At 43.5% G+C, this 23288-nt stretch overlaps 1 long non-coding RNA gene across 1 annotated transcript in view; it reads left to right on the forward strand.

Annotated features, from left to right (window-relative positions):
• Positions 1-23288, forward strand: part of LOC138103172 (uncharacterized) — a 29127-nt gene that overhangs the window by 3575 nt on the left and 2264 nt on the right. Inside the window, exon 2 of the long non-coding RNA XR_011147671.1 lies at positions 98-123. This is a non-coding gene — a long non-coding RNA (uncharacterized lncRNA). The remainder of the gene's footprint in view (positions 1-97; positions 124-23288) is intronic.

A 23288-nucleotide genomic window follows, 5' to 3' on the forward strand; every position in this document is an offset into this window, starting at 1 on the left:
AGGCAAGAATCAAAGTGCAAATGTTTAAAGACAAAAATTGGCATTCTTCTCTGACAGGAGATCTTAATGCAAGTTTTTTATCATTTTCTCGTTACAGGAGATGACAGAAAGTGAAATTACAATGTAAGTATCTTTTATTTTCTAGCATTGTACATGACTTTTCTGTTTTATTCCTGAATAGGACTTTAATATAATATGTTGGCTTTTAATATCAGTAGAAAATATTAGATTCATATCTGTGAACAGGAAAGTGTTGATGGCCACATGGTGAAAAAATGCTGTTTCCTGTTTCAGAGATTGCTACAAAGCTGACTGCACACTTTTGCTGTTGATTGGCAATCCAGAAAGAGAAATCCTCTTTCAGTATTTTACTAGAAAAAGTCATCTTTCTCTTCCATGCACATAAAGAGTGGGAAACTGTGGCAAAACAGCAAACAAGTTCTGTAACTGTGGCATGGCAGCCTTTGGTGATTTGATAACTTCAATACAAAGGACAAAAAATACTGTAGGAAAACATTTTTTTTTCTAAAACTAAGGTACTAGGATATTTTTCTTGCCCCACTGGTGGCTGGTAGAGGAGATTGTATAGAAATGGGTTTGAAGACCTGTCTCAGCTGTCATAAAGTTGAGCTATTCAGGTTTTGGGGCCTTTTTTCCAAATGTGCATGGCTTGTCCTGTGTAGGAATATTCGCATATGATGTAAAAGGGATCTATATATTGACAAATTTATTCGCCATCCTAGTATTTCTACATGGACAGTTATTTAATCCGTGCAAGAACCTTTCCTGTAGCAACTTAGAAACATAAAGAAACTTTGCTGAATGTTTTAGTTACTTTTTTGTTCTAAGAGCATCTCGGGCATTTCTGAGACAGAAAATAGGTACGCCATCTATTATAATAGTCTCCAAAACATGAGCTTTAGTTGTATTGATGGTGAAAGGCTGAGTGTTCTGGAGAAAAGTGAAAATTCAGACCTTGCTGAAGTATTTAAGGAGATGGGGAATGTAAGTATTTAAAAAGAAATTCTTCAAATTTCCACTTTATATCACACAGTGTGTTATACCTTTTTTCCCCAAGCCATAGAATAAAGAGATTTTTTTACTTCCAAGTCAGCCTGACTTGCTCCTGTGTGCAGAGTACCTGGAATGGAAAACCATAAAACAGCTAGCAAAGTCTGCTGTAGCAAGAAGATCATGTCCCAGTTTCCAGGGTTTAAGCAAGATGTATCTCTTCTGGTCCTTTCAAATCTCTGCAAAACATTTTGGTGCCATTGTCCACAGGTTTGGTCAGATCTCTCTCTCCATTTTGTTTTCCCAGTGTTAGCTGCAAACATATGATGAGTTCATCTCACAGTGCTGTCCATATGCACCTCCAGGCCCCAGTCGTGCTCTTCAGGACAGACACCACCAGGAGCCATGACCAGTTCAGCTCATTGAAGCATGAGAGGAACTGATCTTAGAGACTATACATTCTAGGTTCACACCAACCTACCTGTGAGAGAAATACAGAGCCAACATATGGCTTAAGCCCCCTAGGAATGCAGGACCAGTGGGAGGTGCTTCTGAGGGTCTATGCTGTCCACAGAATTTGAATCTTGAACATAATCTGAATGTATCCTCTCAACATGACCAGAAAATAGTTTCTGATCAGGGTCTTGCTACCTGGATTACTTCAGTTAGTTGATTTTGTTGTCTTAGTTTTGATTGATTTTTTCCCCCGTCAGTGTGAAAACTTGGCTTTGCTTTGCTAGAAAGAGGAGCAGTGACCATAGCAATTTAACAGATGATGTTAACTGATTTCTCTCTTGGAACAGGGAAGAATGGATTCCAAAGGTTTTAGTACCTCTGATTAAGTCAAAACTGTTTATGAGTGAAAGAAAAGAAAAAGAATTCATGATGCCTCTCACTCCTTTCTTATGGGTTTGACATATACTACATTCCTGTGCTGCTTCGACTTCATCCAAATGTTTCTGGCTAAGCTGTCCAAATCAAACTTTTTTAGAATTTGTTCTCTTTGTAGCATAGGTACACTGAGCTTTGCCATTTACTGGAACCCCCTTTTTTTTTTTTCCCTTGAAAGGCCATGATATGCCTAAAGCATGGCAAGTAGTTCATGAAGAAAAATAAGAGAGAGGAAAAAATGAGGTTTTTCTCTTCCTGACTAGATTTGGAATCTAGTTAAGTGATTTTGGAATCTAGTTAGTGATCTAGTGACAGGACACTTCTGTTGCAAGGGACTGCACTTTCTTGAGTTTTGCTCAGCAAGAGTTTTCTTCACAGCAGTGGCCAACAGTTTCCAGTTTTCAGCATCCTCTTTGAATTTGGAGGCAATGTACAACCTCAGTGTACACCACTGAGTGTACATCCTCACCTGTCTAGGAAAGCATCCTGTCCAGCAACTGACTATTCCCTAATTGAAGACCTGACATACTCAGCTGCCAGCCATTGCAACTGATGTACTGCCGGAACAGTCCCATACCAGGAGGGATATGTTACTCGTTCATAAGTCTGCAGGTGCTCTAGGTCTCTCTAGGGTGTGTCAGCATGGTTAAACTCAACCAGCTTGGATTTTCATCTGTCGAAGTATGGATCTTCCTCAAGTCCCATTTTTTCACTTCTTGTTTTTCTGGTTTTTGGGGTGCGTTTGTTGTTCTGAGTGTTGTACATTTTCCTAGTTTATGTTTGAGGTATTTTTATTAGTTTCAACTTTCTTTTTCTGTTCCTTCTCTTTTCTGAGAAAGCAGTAAAAGCAGAGTTGGTGAAGTCCCAGCAACATTTCACAGATTCATTAACTTTTACCTTGGTGTCTGCCAAAATCTGGAAGTGCCTATACAAATAACCCCAAATATCCATAGTCTTGGACTGTTTATCTGCACTAGTCACCCCGTCTCTTCTCTGAGCAATGTAATTTCTTATGGTACATTCAAAAGTATTGGAACGTGCTAGCCCAATGCCTTTATTTTCTGAGTGTATGCCTCCTGTTGTCCATAGAAATGGTCTTCTGGGACATTTTAGTACTATGTAGCACAACCTCAGTTTTTTCTCTAATACACTGATAGTTTGAATACTTTCCTTGTTTGTTTCATCATTCCATTAATTGACTTCATACTGTGAAACTTGCTTCCTTGCTCTTTCTTAATTTTCCCAAAGTGATTGCTCAGAACTGCGCACTGCAGTAATCTCCTATTGCAACATAAAATTGTCTTAACTGAGGCAGAATCCTGGTTGCAAATTTCCTCATACTGAAAAAGTATTCTTCCTAATCTGCTTCTGTAAAGACTATTTCCATCTGTCCCTTACCTGTGACAGTTTCTCATGCCATACCTCTCATATAGTCTAACCAAAGCTAACTTGACTGGAGTTGACATAATTTGCTCAAACATTCCCACCTAGTGCTTATGTTCTGACTGTGTTTTATGTGTAATGTCTATCAGACATTAGTTTCTGTATTTGAGTAATTTCCGTATTTAGGCATCTTAAGAAAAGTTATGGTTAAAAGGAAGATGTACATGTTCCATGATTGCTTCAGAGAACTGCAACAGACCTGTAAAGATCAGTAAATCATGACTCACTTTTACAGTAGCCACATTGCTTCCTTCTCAACAGATTGTCTTCATACAGCTGTGCATTAATTCCGTGCTCTGTTACAGTTTTTTCTAAGTTCACTGGCATGGAGACCAAACTTACTGCTCTATCATTTTTTGTGTCCTTTCTGAGGGTTTCCTTGCCAATTTTGAAAATGGCAAATAAAGGAATTACTTTGCCCTAAGCTGCATGAAATGTTAAAATATTTTTATTTTAAAGCATACAGTTTTTGGTGAATAAGCAAGACAAAACCTTGCAGTTGCGTCTGTTGGGCTGATATAGAATGGATCATGTACAGCACATTCATGTGCATATTTTAATAAGCTTTCTGAGTACCTTATTGGCATGAGAGAGCAGATACATTAACAGCTTACCATAAAAGGTTTAATTAACATCCGTAATAATGACCACAAGAGGGTGCTCTTAATTACTGTTCCGTGAATGCCGTTGGACTTCAGTCCTCGGAGCCAATGGGACAACTAATTTTAACACTTATAAAAAATCAAGTGAATTAGTCATAAGTCGAATCTATCTAAGTCATTTGAAACCAGCCATAATGCTTGGTCGTATAATCCCCACCCAAATACGCTTTCCTCTAACTTGAAGCTAAACCAGACACTATCTTCAGCTTCCCTTTCATGTGTGTTTTTGCATTAACACAGCTGTAAGAACAGCGAGAATTTTCGTTTACTTTAGTTACAACTCTCACACCTACAAAGTACATAATTAAACATATTGTATTTGACACAATAGTCAATTTCCAGATGAAAAGACGTCCAGATATTTTCCAAAAAAGAAAAAGAATTTCCGTGTTTGGCACTGCAAGTACTTCAGCCGGGTTTGTGCACTGAACGACCTACTGCAAAAGGGCTTGATTTGGCTTTACACCTTATTAGTAATTTAATCAGTAAAGCTGGACAGTTAACTTGCTGCTCTGTCTCGAAGGACACATCGTTTTCCACTCCCAGAATCTAAAATTTTTTGTGAGTTTGTTTCTGTGTGTGGGAAATGAGAGCGTATTCATCTCAGTTTTAAAATGCCACTTAAATTCCTGACAGAGTGGATGCGATATTAGAGTGCCACTTCCCATGAAGTGGCGCTTCCCACTTGACGGCCAGTTAGTGGAGTACTTGTGTTAAACATCATTCAATACACAGGTAAGCCGCTTCGTTTCAAATGCAGCGATCAGACTGCTGTATTTGCGCACACATCACTAATCTTTTGTGGCAGTTTGTGCTGAAACCATAACAACTTCCAAGCAGACCACCCACCTTGCAGTGCAGGAATGCATTTTGCACAATTGACAGACCTTTGGGTTGTTTCCTTTCTCTTTTTTTTTTCTTTCTTCTTTTTTTCTTTTTAAATACTGGTCCTCTGAATCTGCCAGCTCATAGAACAATATATTCAAATAATGGCAGCAACGTTCAGTTTTCTGTGCGTTCATGCTGCTAACAAAAGATCAAGAGTAAAAGAAGAGATTTTTGCCTCTGGAGAAGTTGAAACTGATGAGACTTACTCCCGCTGTAAGTCACACAGTGCAGTTTTGAATGAGACAGCCGGCTTCTGGCTGGTTCTTTCCTCTGCTTCTGTAAAACTGAAAGGAGGCAGCCCTGAGAGAACAGCAGCTGAAGTGAAAGCTGCTGCACTGCTGAATTAACCCAAACCATAGCTATGTCACTCTGGAGTCAGAAGTCCATGCCTTATCTGCACTTTAGAACTGCCACCCACCATCGAAATGCAGTGCAGGCTCTGTCCCATCCTTACCAGAGAGTTGCTTACCGGCAGCACTGGGGTGCCTGTGCTGGGACCTGTGCTGTGCCTGTGGCTGTGGCTGTGCTAGGGATAATCAGCACAGAGTCGCTCTGCCGTGTTAGAGTTGGCTCTGCTGACATGATGCTACTCCAAAATGTCCATTCATTCCTCCAGATCAGTACTTTATGTCTATTTTGGCTCTTGTTTTTTGAAGCATATTTCCCAGACCCCTACTAACATTTAAAAAGACAGGTCTTTAAGGCAAACAGAAGAGCAAAGTGCATCCTTTCTGTGCATGCTGCAGGGCAAACAGTGGTGTATCCCTCTTAACTTTCAGTCAGCACAGAAGTCTTGCAGAAGTCATGGGCACATGACTTCTGTGTTCAGGAGTTCAGTGTCCTCCAGCTGCCAGTGATGTCTCTTCAGTGACTTCTGTGTTGGGAGTGTCTAACACCACCAGTGAAGACAGCTGCTGGCAAGATGGTACAAGACAGAAAAGATCAGGGGCACAGTTCTAGCAAAAATCTCTGTCAGAAAAATACCTGTCAGAAGCAAGGTACCAGTCAATTAAACAGAGCCTGCACTGGGTGTCCTCCTGCTGGCTCACAGGACCCTAAAGCACTTGAAATCCTTACATTAAAATCAGAGAACCACAGAATGGGTCAGGTTGCAAGGGAGCAACCTTGTCTGGTCAGGCAGGGTTATCCCAGAGCACATGGCACAGGATTGCATCCAGACAGTTCTTGAGTATTTCCAGTGAGGGAGACACCACAACCTTCTATCATCTTCTATAGAAAGTGGCTCCATGGTGGATTGTCACGCATCATTTGTCTCTCTTCATACACCAGCTCGGTTGATTAGCAGTGTGTAGTCCATCTTATGACGAGACTTAGACAACCACCCATGTGAGTTTAATGTGAATTTGAAGTGTAGCCTTTCTTAAATTTTGGAGACCTCAATATATGGAGAGTATCTGTAGAACCAGAATCCCTGATCAAGTCTCCTTTTCCCATGCAGAAATTTTGTCCAGGTCAAAAAACAGAATCTGGGATGTTTTTCCAGCCATTTGTGAGTGTCTGGTAGACTGTTGGAAGAGTAATGCTGTGTAATGCAGCAATAATCTCCAAAGACACAGTCAATATCCACACATCCTGAGAGGCAACCACAACGTGTGCAGACCTATTTTTTCTTGTACAGCCAGTGAATCCAAAATTACCTAGAAGCTGTAAAATCTTGGTTCATTATTTCTGTGGGTCAGCTGCTTGTGCTCAAACAGTCCTTTTTGTTCTTGGCACACACGTAAAATCTTCCTGTGTGTGCTCAGTAAGTCCAGGGTTCATATGTAGCGCTCACTGTGAAACTGCTGCACAACACAGAGGCATTGAGAGATCATCTGGTAGAAATACGGGAGCCTTATAAAAAAGTGTTCGTGATTATTATGTTGTTACTCCCAGCTGAGAGTCCGATTGAGGATGAAAAAATCCTGTGTCAGATTTCTGCTTGAGGCATTTTGTCTCCAGCCACAACCATGTAAAGAATCTTTCACAAGATAACAACATCTGACCACCATTGTGATACTGCAGGCTACACATTGCTAGATCAGTTTGAATTACTTCTGGGCCCTCCAGCTGCACAGGAAGAGTAAGTGCTTTGAGTTTCTTCGTTGCAAAAGGACACAGCAAATGTACCTTAGTTTGCCTGCCTGAGTAGTTAGATCTGGCCCATCTCAGTACATTCATTGCTAAAGAATTGTGAATTTGTTTAGTAAATACCTGAGATGTGCCAGAAACAGGGCAAATAAGAAAGACAGAAAAAGAGGGGCATAGTTTGAATTGCTTTCATGCTTACAGTTTTCAGTTGGTAAAGAAGCACATGGATAGCATCTCCACATTCCTCAAAGCCGTGTCAGAGGTCTGTTCTGCTTCCGAAGGTTTACTGGTAGTGACAGAAGATGCTGTTCAGGACTTGTCAGTGTTGTAATCATTTATGTTTCCTTTCCCTTCCACTAGGAAGAACAAATTACAGACAGAAGGGGGAGAAAGAGAGATAGAAAAATAATGTTATTGTTATTACTGAGAGGGTGGGGGAGATTTTATGAGGGGATTCAGCTAAGGCTGCAGATCTCACTCTCATGTGCATGATACCTCTTTTGTTAGCTCCAGCAAGTGTCTCTCTAATGTGATGATTTTGCTCATTTCTTGCAGCCATGCAAAAATTCTCATCAAAGCTGGTCCTTTAAACTGTCCATGGTATTGTTACCTGGAGTCCATGGGAGACTGCTACAGATTATTTGGATTTGTGTCTTAGGAAGGGCTGAATCACAGGAACTGCCTGTTTCTCTCCCTTAGGGGTAAAGTGAACCACTTTCCACTGTCCACCTGATTCCATGTGGGACAACAGGCAAATTGCTGGTTCCTACCTTTTCTGTCTGGGCTACAGTTCCTCAGGGCAGTGGAAATGATGCTGTACAGTCTGGTGTACCTGTACCTGGCATAATGTGGCACTGAGCTTGGGGGGAACTGGTAGTGATGTTTTTGTTTAAAGAGTAATTAGACATAAGAGAGATGGCTTCTGTTTTCTTTAAAACCTTCAAGTATTCCCCAGAGGGCACCACATGAAGGCTGGTACATGCCGTGTCCCAGTGATGATTTTTCATGGCTTCCTGCCCTTACCATGGACAAGGCAACACCTGTGACATTTGTGGGAGTCACTACTACAGATAATTCTTCAATGACACAGTCAGAAAAGTGTCTGAAGGTGCTTCAGTGTATGTGCCAGGTACAGCTCCTCCCTTGTGCAGATCCTTTCCTGTACTGCAGGGCAGTCTATGTGAGTCAGGGAGGTGATGGCTGAGCACCAAACCACCCATAAAGTCTGTGAGTTGCTGTCACAATCATGCATGGAGGATGTTGTTCCCCTGTCAATAGCACATACATTTTTGATTAAACATGGATGGTGAGTTCTGTCTTTCAAGGCTGGTCATGCTGGATGGTATATGGTTCCCAAAATCTGACAAAGATTTGTGTCAGGAGACATCTCTGGAAGTGTTCAATACAAGCCTGTGTGCCCAGCATAGCTTACTACAATGCTAGGTTGCGTAGCTCAGTCCCTCATCTGCTTGAGTGCTTGATATCTTCAAGGACAGAGATCCCACCACCTTTCTGCAGCTTGTCCCAGGGCTGCACTGCTCTCAAGGAAAGCTTTCTCCTCACATCCAAACCCCTTGTGCCCCTTCTGCAGGACCTTCTGCCCTGTCACTGGTCACCTCTGAGAAGAGTCTGGCTTTACCTTCCCTGTAATGCCCTATAGGCAGTGGGAGACTGTAGCTAGGACCCTCCTCAGCTGTCTCCTTTCCATGCTAAGCAAAATATGTTTTGCAGAATGGATTGAGCCGAGAACATCTCTTTAACACAGTCAAGAATAAGTTAACCTCCAGTCAGATGGCAGCAGGTAATGTGAAGGCAGGGCACATTTTCTTTAGAAGGCATGAGGTAATGTGCTGATTGGAAGTTGCCATGGCCAGTTTTCAGTGGCAGCAGTAATTAATAATGCACAGGGATAAAGTGGGGCAACAAGAATAAAGAGGCAACAAATAAACTAGCAGACAGCAGCTTCACATTCAGCCAGAGGATGAATTTCTTCTCACCATACACAGTCCAGCTGTGTGTAGTTCTCAGTGAATGGTTCACCATGGTTGGCTGCCCCAGGAGAGGGTCTCATGCTCTTGCTTACTGTTTTCTGGGTCCTCCTGGTCACAGCAGTATTTGCTTTGGTGGATTTTGTCTTTTCCTGTTACTTTGTCCATCTGTTTCTGTGAATTTATCTTGTAGGTTTTAAATCCAGGCAAGACTACTGGATCTACAACGACTAACATTAATGGGTCACACAGCTGGATTGTGTGTGGTAAGAAGAAATTAATCCTCTGGCTGAATGTGAAGCTGCCATCTGCTGGTTTCATTTGTTGCCTCTTTATTCTTGTACTGGGAGACACATGAGTACTCACTGCCTGTTGACCTTCTCTTTGCCTCTCAGTACTGAGAGGATCTGCTTTCATGCTAGTCATCTCTTTTCTAGACCACTATGTCTTTGTATAGTTGGCTATTTCTTACTTCTCATTATTCTCCCAGTATACTTCTGTCCTTTTCCAGTTCTTCCATCTCCTTTCTGAGCCAGGGAGATAAAGGTTAAACATTACTCCATTGGCATTGTGAGAGGCATGTGAAAGAGGAGATTTAAAAGGGTGTTTGGATATGTTTAGCAAGGAGGAAAGAACTGGCTGATTATTTATGTAATGTTTTTTCTGGTTGTTGAAGGCTTCTCAGTGATGTAGACAAAAATTATGACCTGGAAAAGACTTTACCAGCACCACTGTCACCTTATCCTTTTTCCAGGCCCTGGTCCTTTAGGCATCTTCAGTGAAGGTCCCAGTGGTGGTGTGACCATTTCCATGTTGCCTAATTTTCTGCTTGCTGAAATGCACTTGGAAACAGAGACAGTCCCTCCCCCTGCCCCAAGGAGGAGAATTGTATTATGAGAGCACTTTTGAAGAAAAATTGCTCCTTTTATTTAATTTCCCTCTTTTCTTTCCTGCCTACAATGTCAAAAGCTACTGCTGAAGACAGTTTCTGAAAACTCACTCATTTGTCACTGGGGGAGTAACACAGACGGCCCCACAGATGTATGTGGAGTTGTTTTACATATTTGTTTCATTACCAGGGCCAGTTTCAGAGTCCAGACTGATCCCATGTGTGGGAATGGCTCTGTCAGGTCCAGGTGTTGAGAGGATGCAGGATGTTTCAGTGGTGGCCTCTAAGGCAGGGGCACTCACGAGAGCTACTCTGCAGTGGGACTAGGAAGACTGGAAAGTAGAAGAGGCCCTTTAGAGGTGATGTGACCCATGAAGTGAGGCTGCTACAGAAACATCTGGCAGGAGAAGAGAGTTCTTGCAGCAGCTTGCAATGGACCCTGGAGGCCCCACAACAGGTAACAAACACTGGAGTCATTCCCCCTGCAAGCACTTTCACGTGAGAGGGTCACAGCAGAATCCTCAAACCCTGAAAGCAATTCAGGTCAAGGTAATACCATAGTTATTAAAGCAGCTTAATCTGTCAGTTTTACTGTTAGAAAATGGCTTCTCAGACACCCCTGGAAGAAATGGAGCTATTTTATTTTCTGAGTTGCCTTCTGCAAAGGAAATCACTGAGCGGGGGGGGTGGGGACTCAGTGTTTGGGGAGAAGAGTGTTAAAATTCAGCTCAGGCTGAAAAGCACTCAGCTTTTAGACGGGTGAAGACTGGCAGGATTTTCTATCTGCTTTCAGCATCTCTTAAATATTTGTAAATACAGGGGTTTGGACTTTGCCTAGGAGTTAGCCCCCATTTTTGCTGGCACAGCCCAGAACTCAAAAGCTTATTTTGTGAGGCTTGTGGCACTCAGAGCAAGAGCTGCTCTTGGTGCAGATGCGTCTGTCCAAAAGTAAGCCATGGGCACTCAGGGGGGCAGCAGAAGAACAGATGAAGCAGTAGTCTGTAATTTTCTACTAGGAATGTTATGCTAGTAAGATGCCCTGTGCTTTTTACAGAATTATCCTCTCTTTCTGTTAGAGTATTTTCTCCTTCAAAGTCATAAAATACTGCTGACAAGAAAAAACTCTGCTTTAAGAATAGCCGCAAGGAGCTAATTTTTAAAGAAAGCAGCAAGGAGCAAATTTTTATCTAAACCATTCTTTCAAACCATTGTTTCTGGTGTCTTTGCCCAGGAGCTACCCCCACAGGTCAAAGTACAGCCATTATGGTGACACTTTAGGTACACATACAACAATAGGGCAGCTCTGTAGTGCAATGAGATATGCATCACCTGTGATAAGAGAAGACTTGACAGGTATGTTGCTTTGGCCTTAAATCCCAGGGACCTGTCCTTCCCCATCCCCCAGTTTAGCTTCATGACCCAAAACTTCACCTAAATACAAGCTCTATGCTTTCCTTTAACTCCCACCAAATCCTGCAGGGGATCTTCTACATATGAGAGCTTCTTCCAGTGGCTGCATATCAAAGGAAATGTTTTAACAAACACAAAGGGTGGGCATCGTTTTTGTGCTCCCTTGTTATTCCTTGCAGCAAATCCATGTCCACTGGGGGAATCAAGTTGTTTTCTTGATCAAGGAGTCATTTGAGATTAACCTTCTCTCAAAGTCCAGGCAGGACAAAGCTGCTTCTCCTGGCAACAACTGAAACACATGCCATGAGATGAAACACTGGGGTAGGTGGCATCCAGACTCTCAGGGTTGGAGGAAAGCTGACTGGTGCAGGGAGATATCATTCATACAACCTCTTCGACTGTGGGTATCTATCTGACCATGTGTCATAGCAGTTCTGCCACTGTTTTTCAGTCCCTGGAGATTGCTGGGGTGGAGGAAGGTAGAATCAGCCCCACTTTTCAGGATATGGGTGTTTTGCAGTGTGGCAGGACCTGGGCTCCGGCCTGACTATACCACCACCATTGTTTCTGTGTGGTGTCCCTCACTGTGTTTGCCACTGCTTTGGCTCAGACACTCCCAGACAACACCCAGGCCTGGGAGTACCTTTGGGAAACTCCTGTAACAATCCTCACATATATCCCCTCAAAGTCAGACCCATTTCAATCACACATAAGGTCCCACTCACACAGGTGACCCACCAGATTACCTGAATTTCTAGCCCTTGGGCACTGCCCTTCCTACCACTGACTGAAGCCTGCCCCTAAGCAGCAACACTGTCAAAGCAGATGTTGTGAGTGTTTATACATATTTAGGTGAGAGGTTATTAGGAGGGGTACCCTGAAGCCAGCATCACACAGGAACTAGGACACGTTCGTGCCAGGGCTGTGGGGAACAGACCTACACCAGTGTGTTGGTAACACTGGAACAGCATGGCCTGCCGGGGTGCATCCTTCAGGGCTATACCCTGGAGTTGGCTGACAGTGTCTGTCCCTGCTACCTCCCAATCTGCTGTGCATCTCAGGGCCTTTAGCCACCAAAGGGAAAGAAGTCTGGAGGCTTCATGCCCTTCCCCAGGTAAGGACAGCTGTGGTGGCTTCTGTAGATGTAAGAGTTGCCATGCAAACCATCCAGCTCCCCGACAGCTTCAGCTCTTCTGCCATGTAGCTCAGCTCTTGGGAATATGCAGGAAATCTAAGGATGTTATTGATAGTGAAAACAGGCTTGTCTATACTGGCAGTCTTCTGGCGGCCCCAACAACCCCTTAGATTTCAGAAATGGCACTGTGCAGGACTGGCCCATGGTGGGTGCTGACTGGCTGCTCAGGAAGGCACAGATGCTCTTTAGCTGTGTTCAGCAAAGAGAATGGAACTGGAAACTAAAGAGAGAGGGAATTTGGACCAGCAAGGAAGAAAAAGGGCAAAGGAGGGTATTTATTTATTTGATACTCTGCTCTTTGCTCCTGGTGAGAACAACATTCATGAGAGTCCTTCTGCCACGCTGGTGCAGCCAGGTCTTCATCACAGCATCCATGAAGGAGGAGCAGACAGTTCTCAACCTGTCTGATTGCTGCTGTGGGCATGGTTTGAACTTGCTTCATTTTTGGCTGTCTCATTGCTTCATGGTTCATTTGGCTGAATTCTTCGTACAAAATAACATGTTAGACAGGCTCTGTACTGGGAGTATTGTGGGAAGGCAGTAGCTGTCTGTGGAAGGGATGGGCAAAGGGACTCTGCTTTCAGCATCCATACTGACTGCCTACGAAGCAGTTGTGCTTGTTTGCCTTGTCAACCCATTTACAGAATAATAATAATGTTTCAAGTCAAAGAAACACACCTATGAAACCAAATCTTTCTGGCCAGTGGCTCTGCCCACAAGCTTCCCGCAGTGTGTCCTACCAGCTTATTCCAACTCTTTGCTTAGTGTTAAAAAAGGAAGAGTGAGACTAGCACCTGCCTGATGTTTTAGTTGAAAAAACAGAGATAGAAATGAATGGAAGAGGTATTTCCCTTCCAGGCTTTCATTTTTTGTCCCCTTCCAGCAGTGCTGTTAAGTGGGTTAACACATGTAACAAACCAAAAGATGAGTGGCTTCTTCTTTTTGAAAAAAGCACAGGTAGGTGCCTCAGCCACAGCAGGGCACAGAAATATGAGTGAGGTTGAGAGAAGGGAAAGGGTACGGCCTGGGTGAAGGAAGGCATGGACCACAAAGACTAGCAGAGATAAGGCCTCTCCAGCAGTAACTTTCCTCTCCTGGACACTGTTACTCCTTGGGCAGCCCAAAGTGGCTCCAAAGGCAGGTTCATTAGCGGCCACCTCGCAATGAGGGGACTGTAGAGGGGCCAGGGGGGAATGGCACTGCCCCACCACCGTGGTGCGCCTCCATCCTGCCTCACTACTAACATCTGGGACAAGGGCATTGGGGTGGGAGGCAGCACCAGGGTATGCATCCCTGTCTTGGCTGAGCCTGCTGCCAAGGAGGCTCAGGACAGGCTCTTCTGGGTGTGGTGGCAGACGAAGATGCAAAGGCCCACAGAAAGTAGGGACTGGAGCTAGAAAAAGAAAAGCAGAGGGTAAACAACTTCATTTTTTTAGTGCTCTCAGTGGAAAAAGTGGGCTGGGGTCTTTTAAACTTGTATCTCATATCCAACATCTCATTAAGTTCTGGCTCTGAAAGCCTCACAGCAAACAGTGGTAGTGGTTGAGTGAGAGAACGGATACTCAGACCCCTGCTGAGTTCACAGACATGCAAAATAGGCCCTCTTTCAATTACTCCAAAGGCTATGAAGCTCAGAAATGCTTTGTCCCCAAATCCAAAAACTGTAAAATCCACACCTGAGGGTCACTAAAAGCATGGAAAATTTACATTAGAAGAGGAACATAATGAGGCCCCCAGTCCACCCCCTGCTCAAAGCATGACTCACTAAAGCTAGGTCAGATTGCCTTCTCCTGTCTACTCTGGAATATTTCCCAGGACAGAAGTCCCATCACCTCCTATCTGGGCCTTGTCTGCACCAATGATGGAAATAATTTTTTTCTTATATCCGACTAGAATTTCCCGTGTTGCAGCTCATGCCTGTTGTCTCACCATTTCCTCATGTGCCTCAGAGAAGAGGTGCCTCTTGCTCGAGTAGGCAATGGCTGACTGCAAATTGATCCTACTGCAGTCTTTTCCTCAGGCTGAAGATCAGTTTTCTCCACTTCTACCTGTCGTGTTCTGCACTGCCATCTCCAGGACATCTTTGTGATCTTGTGTTTGAACTCCTCAGTCTATCAATATCTCTCATCTCTTGGGGAACCCAAAACTTGTCTTTAAAATTCCAGATGTGCAGAGCAGAGGGGCACAGCCACTCTCTGCAGGGTTTGGGTATGCTTTGTGCTAGACGGTCTTTAAGATGTGTCCTGACATTATCTTTTGTTGCTGGGTCTGGCAGCTGTGTGGAAAGGAAAGTGATGGCACATCTTCACAATGCATGCCTTCTGTTGCTGAAAGCTGTCTGGGACACACGGGGACAGTGGAATATGCTTCTATACAGTTCACTGAGCCAGTGAGAGGACACTGGCTCAGAGCTCCTGTTGTTTGTTGTATTAATTTTGAGAGTTTTCTACAAACCTCTAGCTGCACAGGGCTATATTCCTTGCCCAATTCATATATTCTGTCTTACACTCATACATGAAATAATACTGCTTTTTAGAAATCCTCTATGCAAGTCCAGTATGCCGACATACTGCCGTCTTCCCTGTGTTTAGAAACATTTCTTAAAGACTTTTTATTATTTGATATTTACATTGTTTCACTCAATGTTTTTGCATTTTCTAACCAGCATTTTTTACAGAATGGGGCACAAGTACTTTTGACAAGCACATGTAGTGACTGGTTTCAGAAAGATGGGGCAGGGCTCGCCTTACAGACATTTTTAGACCTAATTAGGAAGGTTGTGGGGTAGAAATAGCTGCACCTACATTTTTCTGTTTACCACTGGTCTTAGCTGCTGTAGTATGGGATACACTTTTCTGTGTATGCAGTTAAGCTTGACCAACTCTTAACAGGCACAGTGGCACAGCACACTGGAGTCTCTGCTCCCAGCTTTCAGTTGGTCTTCCTCAGAGGAATACAGCTTGAGGCTGCTTGAGGAACAGCAGGAGCAGTGGTACAGTCCAGCCCTCTGTTAAAAGAACAGATGCTGTTCCAGAGTCAGGGGTTTTGTTTATGGCACAGGTTTTACATGGGCGTAAGTGCCTCTTCAGCCTATGTGTAGGAAAGATGGTCTTTGTGCTTCATTCCATTGTGACAACCGGGTTGTTAGAGGAGGTTAAAACAGCCTTCAAATGGGAGACTTGCCTTCTCATACAGCTTTCCATTCACTGTCTCCTGTTTATGCAGCAGTACAAGGCAAGGAAGAGTCAAGGTTCCAGAAGATTCATCTGTTTCTGAGAAGTGCGATCTTCTTACCATGAGCAAAAGTAAAAAAAAAAACCAAAAGGATCCAGTCTCTTGTAGAGCCCCCTTGCTCCCCTCAGTCTACCATAAGATTTTTTTTAAATGCAGAAAATAATTTCTTTTATGACAGAAATAACTAAGAGATTTGACTCATCACTCCAAAACCAGAAGGTGCTCGTGTAAGCTGCTAGCTGACTAAATTCTGCACACTGCAAAGCAAGTTTGCATTTCCCCAGAGGCAATTGGAAGTGATCATGCTGAGTTCTCTAGTATTAAAGTTGATGCATATTTTCTTGCATTCAATTTTTTTTCAGGATTGCACAGGGGAGGAAGAGTTTAGGAACAGCTTTGTTTTGCCTTTTGGAAATCAATGACATCTTGATTATTTTCAAGGTTTTGAGTAGTCAGAATAGCAGATCACTCATCCATTCTCATTAAACAGATTTTCAGGAACGGCTGAAATCCCAGGATTTATCTATTGAGAACATGTAACAAGTTGATTCATTTGCTTCCTTGTTCTTTGGCAGTGCCTTGTACCTCTGAATGCCAGGAACAGATCGGATGCCCCGAAGATGGTCATGTCAAGCTGTGTTTGTGTGTTTGGGGTAGTTCATTCCTGTATAAGCAGGCTTCACAAATAAGCAGAAAAGGCATCTATATCACATAAATGCATCTTCCCAGAAGAGTGGGCACTTACACGTAATTGCTTGTAGTTAAATTGGATGTGTGTCTTCACTTTGTAATGTAATACATGCACAGCCACATCTGATTGTGACATTATGCCCCAAATTTCCTTCTGTGAAGCAGAAGCAAATTTAAGGCAAGGTGTTATCTTGTAACAGTGAATTTTTAATAAATAATCACAGAATAATACAATGCTTTGGGTTGGAAGGGGCCTTAAAGATCGCCTAGTTCTAATCCCCCAGTCATGGTCAAGAACACCTTCCACTAAACCAAGTTGCTCAGAGCTCCATCCAGCCTGGCCTTGAACACTTCTAGGGATGGGGCATCCATAACTTCTCTGGGTAACTTGTTGCCTCACTACCATCATAGTAAAGAATTTCTGCCTAATAGCTAATCTGAATCTACTCTCTCTCAGTTTGAAGCCATTATCCCTTGTCCTGTCACTAGATGTCCTTGCAAAGAGTTCCTCTCCAACTCTCTTGTAAGCTCTTTAGGCACTGGAAGGCTGCCATTTGGTCACCCCAGAGCCTTTTCTTTTCTAGGCTGAATAAATCCTATTATCTCAGTCATTCCTCACAGGAGAGGTGCTTCAGCTGTCTGACTGACTTGGTGGCCTCCTCTGGACTCACTCCAACAGGTCCCTGTCTTTCCTGTGCTGGGACCCCAGAGCTGGATGCAGTGTTCAGGTGGGGTCTCACCAGAGCAGAGTAGAGGGGCAGAATCCCCTCCCTCCCCTGCTGCCCACGCTGCTTTGGATGCAGCCCAGGGCACGTTTGGCTCTCTGGGCTGTGAGTGCACATGGCTGGGTCATGTCCAGCCTCTCATCCCCCAGCACCCCAAGGCCTTCTCACAGGGCTGCTCTCCATCTGTTCATCCCCAGATGTGCTGATATTGGGGGTTGTCCTGACCCAGGTGCAGCACCTTGCACTTGGTCTTGTTAAACCTCATGAGATTCCTATGGGCCCACTTCTTGAGCTTGTCCAGGTGCTTCTGGTTGGCATCCTGTCCTTCAGGAGTGTCAACAGCACTGCTCAGTTTGGTGTCATCTGCAAACTCGATGAGGGTGCACTTGATTCCTTTGTCTATGTCATTAATGAAGGTATTAAATAACACTGGTCCCAGTACAGCCCCTTGAGGCACACCACTTGTCATTTGGGTGTCCATTGGGACTCTGAGCTCTTGGCCACACTACCCTCTGGGTGTGACAGTCCAACCACTTTCTTAAGTGTCTAGCAGTCCACCCATCAAATCCATCTCTCTCCATTTTAGAGAAGGATTTAGTTGTGGGGAACCATGCCAAAGGTTTTATAGAAGTCCTGATAAATGTTATCTGTAGCCCTTCCCTTGTCTGTTGATGGAGTCACTCCATCACGAAATGCCACTAGGCATTCAAGACCGGACATGAAGTTGAAATTCTTTTCCTCCATATCTTTGGGTTCAAATGTCATGTTTTCCCTATCACTAGTTGAAAGCCGAAATACTTATGTACTCCTATGTCCATGGAAGCATGGCTTTTAGAAAAGTATGGAGCACCGTAAGACTCCAAGAAATCCATCAGAGCTTGTGGCAGCACACCCTGCACGTGCTGGCTGTCACAATGCTGCAGCACATCTTGGTTGATGGATGCTTAAATGGACTGAGCCCCACTGAGAGTTACTCAGCTCATGAGAGGTGTACCAGCAGCACACAGGGTGACAGCAGACACGATTTGCAATTGATCCTGCCTGCAGTCAGGCTCAAGGCATAACCATCAAGGTGATCCCTGTCCTTCACGAGGTGCAGAAATTCTACTGGAGAGGGAGTGGAAATGCACTGATGATGACCCAGTGCACAAGGTTCACAGGTGTTCAGCAGAAAGGGGCTGACCTGCAACCCTGATCTCTTACTGAGAAAGGAAATCATGAACTGTCCTTTGATACTTCTTGCTCTGACTTTTGCATGTTGGATTCTGCACATCAAGGAAAACCTTGCTGCTGTTTGGATTGGACTTTGCGTATCAAGATCAAAAATCCGTAAGGCTTTTTCCTGAAGATCATGTCAGCTACACAGTCAAGAAATATCTTTTGTCACGCCTTTTTGCCGTACTTGTCTGATGATAATAACCTGATGATAATTAGATGGACCTTGTGGGCTCTTCAGGACCTGAAGATGACTTCCCAATCCCTGAAGATGACAAACCCAAACATGCCTCTGTCTCTGGGGATATGACTTGTGTCTAGAAATACTGCAGGCATGTTCTAAGAACATACTCCCCATGGGTTTTGAAATAAATTTTTCCTGTATATAAAGAGGAAGGTAATGCTTTTATCCTGACTTTAACTATTCCATAATCACAGGTCTTTATGACTTTTTATGTCTCAGCCTAATTTCATTGTTGTGAAAGTGGTCACATTTATGTGCCTGAGGAGATAACTAGGCAGGCAAAAATGAAATTCCACCTGTTTGGTTACAACTATTTAGCTCCTGGAGTTAAAGCTCAGCTGGCTGTTTTGCACTGTGGTTACAAAATCAAGACAGGACTCAATTCCCTGGTGTCTGAGATCCTCAGGGTGTAGGTACCCAAAGCAGGCCTTTTAGAAGTGCTGAGCCTCAAAGCTATGAAACCATTTTAAGTAATGGTCCACAATGCACCAAAATACAACATTTCTCTGGTGGAAAAAACATGGAATAGTAAAACTTCTGGGCTCACAAACCAGCCTAGCATACTGTCCTGAAGACTGCTCAAGGGAAAATTCCATTTCAGCTCAAACTTTGAAGTTTACAGAAAGATTGGGTAGGTTTTGGTACTCCAAAGTAATGTTGTGAGGTTTTTTTCATACATATCCAACTAAAGTATCTGTTATGTTATGCATCTCTAAATTCATAGGAGGATTGGGTTACATGAACACCAGAAAGGTACTAACACTTTTTCCATCAGTGTTAATCCTAGTGCAGAGTAAGATGGGCTACCTGCTATTTTGGACTCGCCAGGAGTGCAGAGCAAATTCCAAGTGCCTTTCTAAGTAATCCTCTCTGTGCTGATAATGTGATTGAATGTTCTGGGCTGTTTTGTTTATGAGACACATATAGAATCAGAAATACAAACGACTGTCAGAGGGAGTGGTAAAATTACTATGGAATTACAGTCCTTCAAAATTCTAATAGTAAATGTGACTGCTCATTGCTTCGGAAATGGTTTGGGCGTGATAAAGCTTTATGTGAACATTTTAAGTGCATATAAAAGATAGAATCTAAATGAGGGGAAAAGGGTGCAGCTCCCTCATTTTTTGGCTTAGAGTGCCCAGGACATGATAGAGCATGTCCTGCTATTTTTTGTACTGATAGATGTGAACTTGAAACTTAAGTCTTCAAAATGCAGGGGAGGGTGGGGTGAGGGGAGGAGAAATGATTCCAAAGATAAGCAGAAGACGTATTTCCAGTGCAACAATTAGACCTGTTGCATGTGATAAGTTTAATGTAGCCCCAAAAGTTATCACAGTCCAAGCACAGACACCAATCTCTGAGGGGCCAATAAGTAAATTAGTTGTCACATCCCTCCTTGGCCAGGGGAGCTGATGGCATTCCTGTTAGAGGGAGCTTGCTAGTGCGGGGAGCCATGGTGAAGCAGACCTGGGCAGCCACCGCCTCTCCCCCCTTACCCTCCCACTTCTCCCTCTGCATGGCTCAGCACTGTCTCCAGGTACTGCCAGCAGTACCAAGCTCTGCTGCAGCTGCCAAATACAGGCACAGGGATGAGCTTGGGGGCCAGAAAAGAGAAACAAGTCAAAGCTTAATCCAGCTATGATACATGGGATGTTGGCTGGTTCTTGGAAGACAGGGATAAAGCAGATTTGCTTTGTAGCTGAGGGGTGTCTGCATTTGCAGCTGCAGCTCTCTCCAGGCAAAGGAGCTAGATTTCTTGTTCCTGGAAGGCTGAGTAGCAGTGATTCTTTATTTCTTCCTACTGCCCAACAGACTGCCGCCACAGCTTTTAGGTGCTAACACTGTGTTTCATCAGCAGGGCAGTTATCACCTGGAGATGCAACATCACAGTCACTCCACACGAGCTCCACCTTAAATCACTCTGAAAGCGGAAGTTGGGGCAGGATATGGCAGCTCCGTGCTAAGCTGGATATTTTGTACATGCACATGACAGCATAGCATGCTTCTGGTTTCAGGGTGGAGTTCGAAAGGTGGCTTCTGATCAGTAAAGCCTTTGTACCCTGTTGTCACTGATCTTATACTAAGTAAGTATTCAACAGAGAGGTTTTTTGGTTTAGTAGGGGTAAGCCACTCAAGGTCTGTGTCTGCCGATGACCCTCAGCTTTGCACCTTTCACACCTCTTGCAGCTGAATCAGCAGAGCTCAAATCTGTGACCCCAAAAGCAGGACTGAAAATTTTTGTACTCCTGAGATGTGGGATTCACTACAGAGGAAAGCAAGTCAGGGGGCTCGTCCTGATAGCAGGTGCAATGTTCCTGCTGCATCCTTTTCACTGAAATGCTTTGCACTGTGGTAGCATAGACACTTAATTGATTTGGTAGCAAAAAGGACTCTATTTAAAATATGTGCCTGAACACTCCAGAAAGGCACCTCTTTCCATCTCTCCTATACATGACAATAATGAAATGATCCAAACAAATCCAGGTCCTGCCATTCCAGGGAGTGGAAGAAGCAGAGATCAAAAGTTGACTGTGTACTAAAATTACCTTTTTTTTTTTTTTTTTTTTCCTGAGAACAATTGCAGAAGAACTTCCCTGTTGCTATCTAATGGGTTTGAAATCTATTGTACCCATGCAGTGACTGAGCCAATTGTTTCATTTTACTCATCTGTGATCACTTTTCCAAAAATGTGCTTCTTTTCTCAGCTGCAAAACTGATAGGACAATACTGTGTCTAGGGTGACATGACTAAGAAAGTTCTCACAGACAAGTACTTATTTTTGTTGTTTAGTTTGCAATGGAGTCATTCTAGATACAATTAGATGTGTTTGTCTTTTTAAAATAGGTGAAATCCACAGCCTTTAGCTACTAACAGAGATTCCAAGCTATTCAGGTAGATCACGCACTGCTCACAGCTAGTTAAGGAAATAAAGGTGATTGAGGTGAGAAACTTATAGAAAAAGCCCATCTGAAGGACCCTTTCAGGAGGAAGGTGATGCTGGGTGTTTTCAGGAACTTCTGTAAAGGATTCTTTGAAATACTGATTGAGAGGGTAAGTATTACTTCCTGCTCAGTAAGCACCAGTACTAACACAATAATGACTTACAGAAAAGACCAAATACAGAGGTGACATCTTAACTTTATTGTGGTGTAAAAACAATTCGAGATACATTTCCCGTAAAGTAAAAATCAGAATTTTCATATATATCATTTGGAAAAGGCTTTTATTGGTTCAGATCTAATAACTTACAGTGTTCACTAGTTGTATGAGCAATTAATGGATTTGTCAGTTAAATGCTTTTTTCTAAAAAGAAACAGGTACGGTTTTAGGGAAGCATGCAGAGAAACAATGTCTAAACTTCTCACCTAATACTTCGTCATAGTAAAGCAAACTTTGAAATGCATGGAGGTATGGAGTCATCCTGAGAAAGGTAAGTTTTAGTTCTGAAACAGTGAATTACAAGTGCCCTGGGAGTTTAAGCATGTTACTTTCCATTACCAGAAAGCTTTAGCAGCAGTGCATTTTTCTCTGTGTGTGGGAGCTCCACACCTGTAGCAATCTGAAAGGAAGCATCATCTCCTCCCTACTGTAGCAGACAGATGCATCAGGCTATGTGGTGCCCGAGGGATTAGCGTCCTGCTATTCATTTGGGCCTTTTTGGAGTGACAGGTAGACTCTGTGCTTTGGCTCTAGAGCTTTGGCAGACATACTCTAGGTATTACTCACCATAGAGCATTGTCAGGATGTCAGATTAAAGCACACCCAACCTGCAGATAAAGCCATGTTTCTTTGCTGCCTGTAACTCCTTCCAGTAGGTCACTTTTTGTCCCAAGATAATAAAAGCATCAATGCTACTTTTTTTTTCTAATTAGTAAAACTATGTTTACAAGGCACTGTCAGTCCCTTTCCTTCATGATACCTGTTTTATTGTCTGATCAACAATACATGAACTTTCTAACTCTAGTAGTTTACAAAAGATGGATTTCCCTGCTAGTTTTCACATATGACAAACTCCTTTTGCTGGTGCCAGTATTAAATGACAAGTGGGTGTAGTTTGTTACAATAACAGGGTATTCAGACAGCAGGCACAAAACCAACGTGCTGATTCCTGGGCTGGGCCAACACCAAAGGATCAAACTGGCAAAAACAAAGTTTCTGTCTGCAAATCATGATATTTAAGGAAGGGAGATGTTGTTGCAAGAGTTATTTTGGAGTTTTTGATCATTACTTTTGTAGGTAAACTGCTGAAATGATGGATTTCACAGGTGAACTGTTAAGTGAGTGGAAAACTGGATGGGCTGTTAGGTTCAAGGATAGAGGTCCATCAGTCAAAGAGTAGCTGGCAGACAGCTACACATGCCATTTCTCAGGGGTTAATACCAGACCAGTATTTTTAATATTGTTATCAACAACATAGAAGAGGGGATGTAGGGCACTGGTGATTGTTCCACACTGGGGGAGCAGCTGGAGGGGAACACAACCCTTCAGATGGACCTCAACAAGCTGCAGAAATGGGTGCCATGAACCTCCTGGAACACAGCCTGAGCAAAGGATGTGTCCTGCCCCTGGCTGTGAGGAGCCCAGCAGTGAATGAGGCCCTTGGTCTGGACAGAAGGGCTGCAATCCTGGTGGACAGCAAGGAAGGTCAGCTGTGACCTTGGTGGCTGACCAGGGTCTGGGTGGTCCTTGAAAGCCAGTGGAGGGAAGTGCCT

This window comes from Aphelocoma coerulescens (assembly GCF_041296385.1).
Source record: "Aphelocoma coerulescens isolate FSJ_1873_10779 chromosome Z unlocalized genomic scaffold, UR_Acoe_1.0 ChrZ, whole genome shotgun sequence".
Taxonomy (NCBI): domain Eukaryota; kingdom Metazoa; phylum Chordata; class Aves; order Passeriformes; family Corvidae; genus Aphelocoma; species Aphelocoma coerulescens.